The sequence below is a fragment of the Ischnura elegans genome, chromosome X (assembly GCF_921293095.1).
Source record: "Ischnura elegans chromosome X, ioIscEleg1.1, whole genome shotgun sequence".
In the NCBI taxonomy this organism is placed as follows: Eukaryota; Metazoa; Arthropoda; class Insecta; order Odonata; family Coenagrionidae; genus Ischnura; species Ischnura elegans.
In genome coordinates this window covers 86510675-86523262 of record NC_060259.1, presented here as the reverse complement: position 1 = coordinate 86523262, position 12588 = coordinate 86510675, and the positions used below count along the sequence as shown (strand labels likewise).

At 37.4% G+C, this 12588-nt stretch overlaps 1 protein-coding gene across 4 annotated transcripts in view; it reads right to left on the bottom strand.

Moving 5' to 3' along the window:
• Positions 1-12588, bottom strand: part of LOC124170622 (protein gustavus) — a 95647-nt gene that overhangs the window by 42048 nt on the left and 41011 nt on the right. For 2 of the 4 annotated variants that reach the window (XM_046549460.1, XM_046549461.1), the window contains exon 2: positions 12087-12180. The exons of the other annotated variants lie outside the window; for them this stretch is intronic. The gene's annotated coding sequence lies outside the window, so the exon portion shown is untranslated. The remainder of the gene's footprint in view (positions 1-12086; positions 12181-12588) is intronic. 4 annotated transcript variants of the gene reach the window in all.

Below are 12588 nucleotides of genomic sequence, written 5' to 3'. Positions count from 1 at the left end.
TACAAGCCCTCAGCTAGCGACAGTCCTTTGATTCGCAAGTCACAAATTTTCATAACATAATTTTCCCTTGAGCAATGGACGAGATTTTCTTCTCCCTTTTCCATGATTTCCTTCGACCATTTCAAATCTCCTTTCTTTTCCAGATCTCCCCGACCTATCACAATCCTGCTTCTTTAAACCTTTTCAGACCCATGAGTCTCTGAGCCGTTTTACTTATTTTACAGGCTCCGTTCATAATCAGGGTGGATGGAAAAAATAACATCACAGTAAAATTTGAAAGAAATATTTATTAACAAATATTTTAAATTAAGGTACAAATATGTGCACCTTGGGATTTTACGAAAATATGCTTATGCACTACGATAATACATAGATATTATTCTCATCAAGAATACTTTATTATCATTCATTTATTTCAATTGATATATTTATAAACATTACTTATATGTTCCAAACAACTGAATACCTAGCTTACAGAAACCTCTTGACTATACACACTCATCTTGCTTGCCGTCGTGTCATCCATCATGTTTTACGAACGCAAAATAAAACACATGTGGCATGCAGTGGCAGAATCGTGTACTACAAGGTACAAAGAAGTGCAGCGGCGGGTTTAAACAAAAATAATTCACACTTGAAGGATTGTAATAATAAAAACGCGGAGGTGCACTTGTGTGTACCTTGGGTTTGAAGAGGTTAAGGATTTGGGTCTAAAGATTACTGCCATCCAAAAGAGACGAAGTCCCAACATCAACAGGATTACGTATACTTGTTTTGTAGTCGGATTTGTTGCTGAAAACCATTCCTTCACGATTACATAAGCCATCGGTCTAATCCCCTCGTTTATCCTGAGTCAGAGTCGAGAAGAACCAATCTTCTTTAACAACTATGTATGTAGGTAAAAGAATCAATTTAGTCGAATTGATTCTGTACATAAGGTGTAATATCCGATTGATAAGAAAGCTGATGGTCACACGCAGAGTTCCGTAAGAGCAATAAAGATAGGCAACAATAGTGCTTTCCGTGCGAGTTGCATTACCCCAAATGCCCGCGGATGGCAATTGAAACGAAACGAAAATGTTTTTTTCGACCCGGAGGGAAATGAAAATACAAGCCCTGGGTTTAATTTCGTTCCCGCACGAAATTAAAATCACCAAGGAGTTTAGTTTCGACCAGGGTCAAAACTTTACTCCCAGAAAAAAAAATAAATTAATCGAAACTACACTGCTCGTAGTTAAGTTTCGATCCCAGAAGTTGAGTGAAGGGGGGAAAGAGGGAATAGTTTCGAACCATTACGTGTGACATGCGTGTAGGGGTTAAAACATTGAGCTAAAAATGGAATGGCCAGTTTGCGTTCACCGTTCTGCTGTTTGTAGTCAAAATATGAGTGACCCATGCATCTATTGGCGGTAAGCCGAACCTCTACTTATTCAACGATACTGTGTGCGAGTCGAATGTAAACTGTTCGAAGGTGAACCCCGTGGTCCCTCTGGTGCGAAACATTATCTGTGTTTCGTTTCGTCCCAGAGTTTTAGTTTAGTTTCGACCCGAAGTAGTTTGGACTCTGCGTTTCGACCCTGAGTTTAGCTCCCCAAGTTTAATTCTTTTTCGTTCCGTTTCTACATTCCGCTCCCGGGAACGAAACTACGGAAATTTTACTGGTTTTGACTTTCGTTTCACTTGCCATCCCTGCAAATGCCATAATATTTGATTGATTTTCTCAGTCGTAGGAAATTTAAAAATAGCAAAAATTCTTTATAAAGTATTTTTATAGACTACTTTTCCATGATTCATGGGTGGCCATCGGATATCCCGAGAAATATCCGGTTTCCATTGCCTCATGGCCACAGATTGCGAGTTATCTGAGTGAAATTTGCCACATTCAGAGTTTATAACACTTCCAGCTATGCTTTACTCAGTAGTAGATGTCCATTCTACCAACTAAGTCCCGTGTATCCCTTTGTGGGCTTGTTTTAACAGATAAATCATCACGATTTCCTGATAATTTTTTCACTGTATATGCTACCTTAAAATTGAATTTTCAGCTATCGATAACGTGTTAAAATAGTTCTTTGAGTGCAAAAAAGTTTTAGCCAACGTTTCTGTTTATTTTAAACTATCAGCAGGGCTTCAATATGTTCTAAGTTTCCTCTTGCATTTCTTCTTAAATTTTCCATTTTCGAAGTCCAAAAAATGGGTTATGGTTTGATGTTGCTACTTCTTCGGATTCTTCTCCTTGTACTTCTATATTGTAGTATGAGATGACGGTGATATGAAAGTGATAAATAAACAGAAACAGAAACGTTGGCTAAAACTTTTTTGCATAACATACATTGACCTGCACTCCAAGAACTATTTTAACATGAATTAAACGAGGTCAAGATAAGAAGAAAAAAATGGCTATCGATAACAGCATACATATTCGTAATAACACTCAGTGTAATACCAAAATATTAAGAAACCACTAAGGATGACATGAACACTTGCACAAAACCATGATTTTGCCAGTTTCCCGAGGACAAATAAGCAAATATGTGCAACGTAAAACATAAAACATTTTGTAAAATCGCCGTATGGGACAAAAATTTCCCATCGGCAATCTTAGTTGTACCTAATACTTTTAAAATACTATTGGCTCAATCTCCCCGTTTGTGTTACGTTAAAAGAGTAGTCTTGAATAATTAAAAGTCACCAAGTCCCGCCACCCAAAAAATTATTGAAGAAGAGCACTTTGAATTTTCGAAAAGGACAAAAATGTCACGCAAGCAGTTATAGTGTTAACACACGTAGAACTACCTATCTTCAAAAACCTCAAAAGCATATTTAGGGAAAGATACTCTACACCCTAAACGATATCACTCAGGTAGCTCAAGAGAAAAGTGGGGAACAAAACGCACTATTCGCCTCAAAGAACTCCTTTTGAAAATGTCCCCTCATCAACTGTTTCATCTGCTGAATATATTATACATCCTCATTATATTTCTTTCTCTACCTCTAATTTTCTAGCTGTAACAACCTGCGACTGAATAAACTCACTACACTACTTTCCATTATAAATTAAATAGCTTGAGACCAATGAAAAACAAAGCTTCTGGGATAAATAACATACTTCCCATCGAAGGAAGCTTAATTTTTATTACAATGGCACCAATGAATTGGATTACTCGGCCGTTAAAAAATCAGCCAATCGGTGACGACATAAGGTGCTGGGTGAATATTGTGGGTGAAGTACTGGAGGGACCCCTTACAAACAAATATGACAGCTTTATATATATATCAGGTGATAGGATCAACAGCGATAAATTTTCACTGATTTATAGAGTTTGCAAGATCATTTCGACAATATTTTGTTGGAAAATTCAGTAGCAGAGGAAATCAGTTTTGCATACTACTGCTACCCTCACATGACAGCTTTTACATTCCGATTGACATCTACTGCAGATAATGGCGTTTTGAATTGGATTTCTATTCGCTTTTAAGTTTTTTATAACGTAAATGTTTCGCTTTTTTCTACTGTGATCGTTCTTTTATTAAAATTCTTACTCATAGGTTTGGCATAAGCATATATTGCACCCGAATTTTCTCCCTTATATTGTCATATGTATTAATGCAATCACTTCAGATGGAATGGGTATCGTCGTAAGTACTCAAGCGTATTAATATCACATCTTCAACGGTTTTTATCGGCATCGTAAATTTTGGAATGCACGAAACCCATACTTTTTTTACCTACTTATCACCATTGGGCAACCACAGCTACATAGCACGCAAAATGTATTTGAAGAAAACATAAATAGCGCTTCGTAGAGGCGATTTATGTTGTTATAAAAAAATACCTTAAAATTGAAAATCTCTTTGGAACTACCCACTCCACTTTGCCTCAACCGAAGAGCCTCGTGATCCACGTCCCATTGGTCGTAGATTAATACGCTGATCGCGTAGAAAATACAGATGATCTAATTCATTGGACAGGGTATAATAATATTGCCCTTCAGACCTCCATGAATTACCCTTATGAATGATTTTTCAACAATGAGAAATGTTAAGCGTTTTCTTTTTTGTAAAACTAAAACTTCGTTTTTGATGTAGGATGCAGAAAATTTGCAGGCTTAACGTAGACATTCTCTGTGGAGATTTCTAAGACGAATAGATATACATTATTAAATTACATACACCATTATATATTGACTCGTACCTTAGCTACAAAAATCACGGTTGGTTTATTATTACGGCATTAACCACAGAAAAATCTGTTTCGTCAAAAAAATTAAGTCGGTCCTAACTTCCAAATACCATGCCATATGTACGCCTACTGTTTACAATGTGGGATACACCCTTTGGCCAGTGATATTTTGCAACATTTTTACGTTTCACGCTATTTTCAACCTTATAGGTTCGCCTTACCTTTCATCGTGGTATCACGTCTGAGATTCCTTTAACAAACGGATTTTTCAATGTCTGCAACATTCAGGAATGATTGAGAAACACTGGTCAAAAATCGCTTATAAATGAGAAAGTTGTTTGCGCGGGGTCGCAATTGCTCAATAAATAGGCTACCGTAAATTCCATAAATGACCCAAATCATCGACAAGCATTTGCTGAATGCTGATTGGCTAATTTTTTCACTGTCACTTAATTGATAAGTAGAGAATTTTTGTTGAAATGAGACAGATAGATTCAAAGGCGAAACGACCAGCGTCGTAGCCAGGAATTTCGTTCGGGGGGGGGGGGGGGGGGGGGGGTCCAAAACCAGGGGGGAAAATTTTTGAAAAACCGGGCACTAAGTAATGGGTTTTAAACTAATTTAGCACTCTTCATAATCGAAACTTAATTTGTTAAAGAAACATTTTATAAATTCCTGATTTTTCAATATTTTGATTTCTTATATGAAGGACAATAATTGCGTTTTTAAGTTTCGGGGGGACTCCCCGGACCCTCCCTGACTACGCCACCGGAAACGGTTGGGTTAAGGATTGCGCGATTACAATGTTTTTTTCCTTGGTTTGTTAAGTAATGAAAATGAAGCAAAGAATTCACCCGCCGAAGCAACTTTCAAATCAAGTTTCTTCTTCGGTCACTATAAGGCAAATACATTTCAGCCCCATTGAGAGGGAAGCTCGTATACATTCCATTGACAAAAACAGCGAGAAATTCACGGTTAAATCGAGGTAATATGACGCTTTCCTAGAAAATATGCTTAGTGCACAGCAAATTTTGTTTTACAATCGGCACGAAAATGCATATCTAGTGTAGCTACATCATTTCCTCAATCGGGCGTGCAAACATTTTTGAATTACGGATGGGGCTATTTTCCTCCACGCGTCCATGCAATTCGAGGCTTTACACGATACATGACGTTTGTAGATGCATTAAGTTGTGTAATTACAAGCAATTAATCGAGTAAAACGGGCCTAAAACCTAAAGCCTAAAAGTTTCATTGTTTTGGCCCGGCATCCTTCGTACTACACCGCTGGAGAATTTGAATTATGGTGGGTTTTCATCAATCTTCAAATATGTCTCCAAGAGTTCTCAGTCTATGCCCTGATACGAGCCATTTTGCAGAGGTATTTGTGAAAAGCAAACGTTAGCCTATCAAATGTAACAGTACCTCGTGAAACCCTCATTCTCCTTTTTGTAAAGTCAGCGCAGCTGCAGTCTGCCAAAAACTAATCAAAATAAGAGACGATTAAGAAAACGTCTCACATTAATAGGCAATTCAAACTATTCCCATAAGATTATTCTCATAGCGTCAAATGCTATTTAAACGTAATATTTTCGACAAAAAAAAAATGGATTCAGCTGTTTCTGATTATTTATCATGTCTGTTATTATCTGAATCCCTGTCTCTAAACAACATCAAATTGAGATGACATTCGATATCCATTTCATTAATTGCCACACATCATATTGGCGAGTGTCTACGCAATTCTTCAAGTTGCTATCAAGAAATAAGCCATTTTTTAATGTTAATCCCGCTTCATTCGACTTCGGCCCACCGTGCGTCGGCGAGAAGAGCAAAGTGAATTTTCGGCAAGCGTGACGCAATTGGAGCGAGGAGTGGCAAACAAGTTTCTTTCTCAAAAAGCGCCACTTGATGGAGTTGGGGCGAGGCGGTGATTCGCAGCCAACGGGATACCCGCATGAAGCAAAAAAAATATGGCCATTGGTCGCGTGTGCTCGACCGGTTTCGCCAGCGCGTCACAAGACCTTGCCGTTGCCTCCTCACTGAGAAAAGGACACCACCAAAGAGCAACTAAACACCGCCGCATCGTCACATTCAAGCAGCATCACGGCGAAATGGACCCGCTCAAGTAGCCACAGCCAAATGATCGTGGCGGGGCATCGTGGGCTGAAATCAAGCAAAGACGGACAAAGGTCAGCGAGTGCTTTTTTCGAGCCAGGAAACAAACTCTGAGGGATACACCCTTGTCGCCAGTGTCATTGGTAATATTTTGGCGTTTCGTGAAAATTTTAGCCACACAGGTTCGCTCAACCTTTCACCCTGAGACCACGTCAAAGGTTCCTTTCAGAAAAGAATTGGTCAATATCCATAATGTCCAGAAATGATCGAGAAAAACTGGTCAAAAATCGCTTATAAATGAGAAAGTTGTTTGCGCGGGGCTGCAAATGCCCAGTGCAAAATAAGGTACTGTGACCTAAATCTTCGGAGAGCATTTGCAGAAACCTGATTGGTAAAGTTTTTCATTGCCAAACAAGTTGCTTTCTTATTAATCATAACGTTATGTAATTATTAAAAGAAAATAAAGATGGCACTTTTCCACAGGTTTATGTAGAGTACGACGCGTTTCAACCGTTAGGTCATTATCAAGTACCACCTGTGGAAAAGTGCCATCTCTATTTTCTTTTAATACTTGCAGGATGTCATTCCACTACATTTTCCCTGCTTCTGTTACTTTTATAACACTATGACTGCTATTCTGGATAAGCGTTGCAAAAATAGCATATGCTATTCTGCGGGTCATTATTGCAACGACCCCGTATTCAGAATGAAGCGTAGTAATAATTTTGTTTGGAATAGCATCATGCTATTTCTTGCGCGAGCTATTTGGAAGCTCCGCCCCTTCCCGTATGAAAAACTTTCTGAACAGTTTGCGCAACCAATGAGGGAGAAGATATTTTATATATATTTTCTGTATTTTATGGAATATTGACTTGCAATTACAAATAATTGCTTCATTTGCATTTAAAAATTATATTAAACCGTGGATTTATATAATACGCTTTGAAAATCTCGTTTAGGAAATCAGCTGATTGTTGTTGTTTTGATAATATCACAATGGCTTCAGACAGGTGGGTTAGGTCATAATTTTACTGTTATAATGATGACTTATCGGGCATAAATATTGAATCATTTACCTATATCCGATCGGTCCTTTATCGTGAGATATATGTTATGCGAAATAATCATTGAAAGCTAAATATGTTTGATTTTCTTCGTAATTGTCTTAGGCTTCGAAGTCTGTCTGTTCGTTGCATGTCAAAATAAATATGTACCAACTTTAATTGCTTTGATCGTGACGATATAGCTTTACTGTATGGACTAGAAGCTTTCGTTTTTAATACTAACTTTATATTATATGACTCCCTAATTTCAGTATTCAATCTCTGTTTAGGAACTGAAGTAGGTGGCAACGTCACAGCTGTGCTTTCATGTATTACGATGGAATAGTATCGATATTTCAGCTGCAGATTTGGAAAAAGGAGAGGGAGGTGATGGTGAATTTGAGGATGATGGAACAGCTGTGAAAAAGTGAATCTAGCAATAGTGAATCGTGTGGAAAGTGCTGTTGTGTCAGTTATCATTGTTTTCGTATCAGCTGATTATAATGTGCTCACTGAAATTTTTTATAGACCCTGAACTGTGCCGATATACTGAAAATTAATTGTGTGAATAACTTGCTTGGCTATAGAGGAAACAATTTGTATTGAATTCCACATGATATATATTGCGTTTATGATGTACATGAATATTCCATTAAACGTTTGTGGTGAATCATATTTGTTCGGAAACTTTATTGGTGTTCGGAGAAATCCTTTGTTTTCAAGCAAGTAATTCAAGTCGACTGCCCCTGCTATAATTTAGTAAATTTTAAGTTTTAATTGTAGAAGGTAGCGAATAGTGGGGAAAATAATTTCGACTCGTTGCATGTATTTGTATATACTGTCCAATTGAGGAAATGAACGGCTGATCAAAGTATATGGTATTATTATGGTAATATATGGTTTTCATTGAAAGCTATAACTATTATTATATTTGGCGAGTTAGTGTGTTAACACAAGCTTGAAATATTTCAAGAATCGACCTCATAGCCTACATTGAGGATATTTTTAGTAGCAAGTCAAGTGATGAAATAAAATTATGAGTTGTAAAAATGAATAAAACACGGAAAATTTGGGCTAATCGTAGTAATTCTTTGCATTAATTGTTATTGTTTTCGCACTGTCGATGAAGCAAGCTTGTGCTTCATATATTAAGCTCGAATGTTAATTTCTAACCAATTCACTTAACTAGTTAAATATTCATCACTTATGCTACTATTAATTAATTAAAATAAAGCAGATATGATTTTATTTTTGGCTATTATTCCATTTTTCAATACTTGATTATGTTACTTTAACCTCAGAAAAACAATTCGACATCGCAATGCGCACGTTTTCAGGGTTGCAATACCGAATAGCTCGGCCTCGAAGACCGCGTAATATTATAGCAAGCCTACCGGTTGCAATTCGCCGTTCAGAATAGTGAATTGCTACGGGCCTATGCTATTCTGAGAATTACGTCTTCCGGTGTAGTAAAAACACGAATTGCAACCGTTCTGAATACCAAATAGCATAGGCGTTGCAATACGCTATATTATAGCAACATCGGTTGCAATATCGGAGAATAGCATAATGCTATTCCATCCAGAATAGCAGCCTATGTGCTTTCAATTGGTAAACGCTTTTATAAATTCTCGCTCATTCACATTGTGCGTAAGGTCAAAGTTGCAAAAATATTGAAAAAAAGGCCCATTTTCTATTTCCGCCTCTTTCAATCGTGTCTTCAAATCAAAGACCTTGCAAAACCTTTGTAGAGAATAAATTGGAATAAAAAGTGATGCCAAACAAAAAGTAGATAACTTTGGTGATTTTAATAGTTAATTATTGGTCCGTCAAAAAATGAGTCGACACGAGATAATCCCGAAAAACAATCACCAATTTAATCACCGCGGAAGATTGCGTAATAATAGTTAACTTTCTTGGAAACAACAAGAACTAAAGGAAAATTATGGCAAATTGAAAAAAGTGATAAAGAAAGCTCTAGGGGAAGGACTGAATGCATTCAAAACAAATATATTGGGATTTAGGACGAAAAGGACGGTTTCTTCAATTGCAAATGATCGAGGGGATAGAGTGACCAACAATAGATTTCTGTAATTCCAATTTTACAAGGTCTCCGTTAATTTCACGACGAATATATCAAAGTCCCTACCTCTGCTCTACCAAGAAAAATGTCGACTATCTATATTTCAATCAAAGGTACGGGAAAACTACTCAAATCCATTAATCATATGAAATCTCCCAGTAATGATTTCATTTCATTGAAAAATCTAAAACGAAGCATATCGTCTTTAAAGACTGGAAAATCGGGAATGCCACACCTATATATAATGGTGGGGGTAGGGAAAATCCCAGCCATAAAGTATCTACACCCTTTCTCATACTTCGCACAATAAAAGACAATATCGTGTACTTTGTCGCATTGGGTGTACAATGACGCTAAGTAGGTATAAAAACTATGGGTTTTGTGCATTCCAATTTGTAATATGTCGACCAAAACCCTTGAAGATGTATTATTAATCCGTGTGAGCACTTATGATGATATCCATCCAATCGGAAGTGAGTGCATTCGTAAGTACGACAATATAAAGAGGAAAATCCGAATGCAAGAAATATACACGCTAAACCTATGCATAATAATTTTAATAAAAGAGCAAGCACAGTAGATAAAACGAAACAATACGTTATATAATCGTAAAAACGAATAGAAATCCCACTCCAAAGGCTAGGTGTCAATCGGAATGTAAAAGCAGTCAATTGAACGTAGCAGAAATATGCTAAAATGAATTATTTTAGTATGTATCTTCACGTATTTTCAGAAATATCGCCTGTAAATACCTCCACATTTGCACTCATTTTCAGCATTACGGAAATCGATAACCGCATACATGGTCCCTAGGAATTGGATAGTCGCCCATGTGACTCCGAGATTTAAACGTGGTTACCGAGAAAATCCATACCATTATGGTCCATTACCTCTTACTTCCCCGCGTTCAAAATTATAGAACACATTATGGTAAGATCGGTTATGAGAAATTCCGGAATTCACAATCTCATTGTATCAAAGAGGTTTCAGAAAGAGTAGACCCTGCGATATGCAATTAGCACTCTTTTCTCACGATTTGTTGAAAGAAAACGACCAAATTGATGACATTTTTCTTGACTTCAAAAAAACCTTCTATGAAGTCTCTCATCACAAAATAATAATGAAATTAAAACCTTACAGGTGGGATTATAACTTGATTGATTGAATTAGAGAGAGTTTCTGAGCCAAAGAGAGCAGAACATGATGTTGATTGAAACATCAGATAAAGTTGTTGTCACATCAGCAGTTCCACAAGGAGGCGTCAAAGGCCTGCTGTTGTATTTTTTGTTTACTGATGTGATCCACAGTATTAGCAGTGGTTATTCGCTGATAACGCAAAGGTGAATCCATAGGTCCTTCCGCTAAAGGGCAACCAGGCCCTGAATGAAGACTTCGAGGAAATATTGAACTATAGTGCATAGAGGCAGCTCTAGTTAAATTAAAAACAATCGTAGCATTTTTGGAGAAAGAAATGATATCCCCAGTATAACTTAACCATAGGAAAGCCCAGGCTGGAAGGTGCAGTAACAATATAATACCTTGTTTGAATAATCGATGATCTACCGTAGCGCAAAGACATCAGATACACAACGGGTCAAGGTGGCAAATTGCATACAAAAGGCCACAACTCAAGTTTATGAGGAATAAAAATTAAACTATTCCATACATTTGCCCTGGAGTGCGCAGATATAATGCTTGTCATACTAAACCGTTCTTATTACAAAATATTCAGTAATACCTCGCTCTGACAAAATTAAATTTGGTGGTATATTGTTTTGCGAAGAATAGAATTTTTAGATAGATTGAAAGAGAGTAGGCCTTACTGTGAGTAAAAGAAGGCAGTGCTGGAAGGAAAGGGAGGCTCCCGGATCACTTCTTGCGTACTCCATGGAAACCTACCTTAATCGGTAGAATACTATAATAAATTAATTGTTTTGCGATGAGTGGGGCTAACGCGAAAATCTGTGACGTACACTTGAGGTTGGAAACTACCGTGTACATGCCATTTTACACGGTACATTATCACGTACGACTTAATGTCGAAATGTATGACTACGTGAATGAACACGAAAAAACACCATGTAATCACCCAACTTGTCCGAAGATCCTTGAATCCAAGAATGGCTATAGTGGGCATGAGCGCCAGGGAACTCATGAGCGAAGGTGACGCGAGGTCAATACGGAATTGACAGTTTTTACATAATTATCTTTCGTTGAAGGTTTCCTGGGTATTGAAAAAAATAGCCCCTAACTCACCAGCGATTGTGAGTTCATACACCGCTAAGGTTCTGCCCCATCCCCCTACCATTGGATTGAGTGAATATCCTCAGATAATCACTGAAGAGATTCCTGCATTTATTCAAAACAACTAAGTACACGTGCAATGTTCAAGAGACGCTGATCTTCCACGGAAATTATTATTCATAGGAACCGCTCGAATCGGCCAAGGACAACATCCTGAATTCGTTTGAATCGAAAACGAATATTAACGAGCAAGCCACAAAAGTTAGAACATAGGTATATACAACAGCGGCTGATGATCGACCTTGAAAACAACAATGAGTTGGTCTTTTTATACGAACGAATTCAAATTGGGACTTGTTTCGTGAAGGCTATGACACAATTATCTTAGCATGCACATAATTTATCGAGAACTCACAGTAGCAAAGGAGTGCACGGATCGGTCTTGAAGTATTTCAGTAACTTTTCATTGTTGACCTTAAGTGGTACTCCGGTCTGGGTCAATGCGGGGCCTGCGAGAAGAAATGGCAATTAGATACAGTCAAATTAAAACGGAACCACAATGCTTATTTCAACATGAAAAACTGCATTTCTTAAGCATGCACTGCAGCAAATTTGACAGAGCAAAATTGCATTGCATATATAATTTTCTTACTTTGATATAGAATAGAGCTGCAGCCAATAAGAATTGAAAACGATTCATTCATTCCAACACCAATACATGCAATAATGAATCCCTAGATCATTACCAAAATGGATTAAAATGAAACATCTTACGTGCATTTAAATGTTACAGTCGCGTTCTTAAGAGACTCGTGCTGGTTTTATCCATAGTTTAAAGAATGTGGAGTTCGCATGAAAACTTAAAGCATTTCCGCTGTGATTTTGAATGAAAACGCGATAAGAAAAGCAGAAGGAGA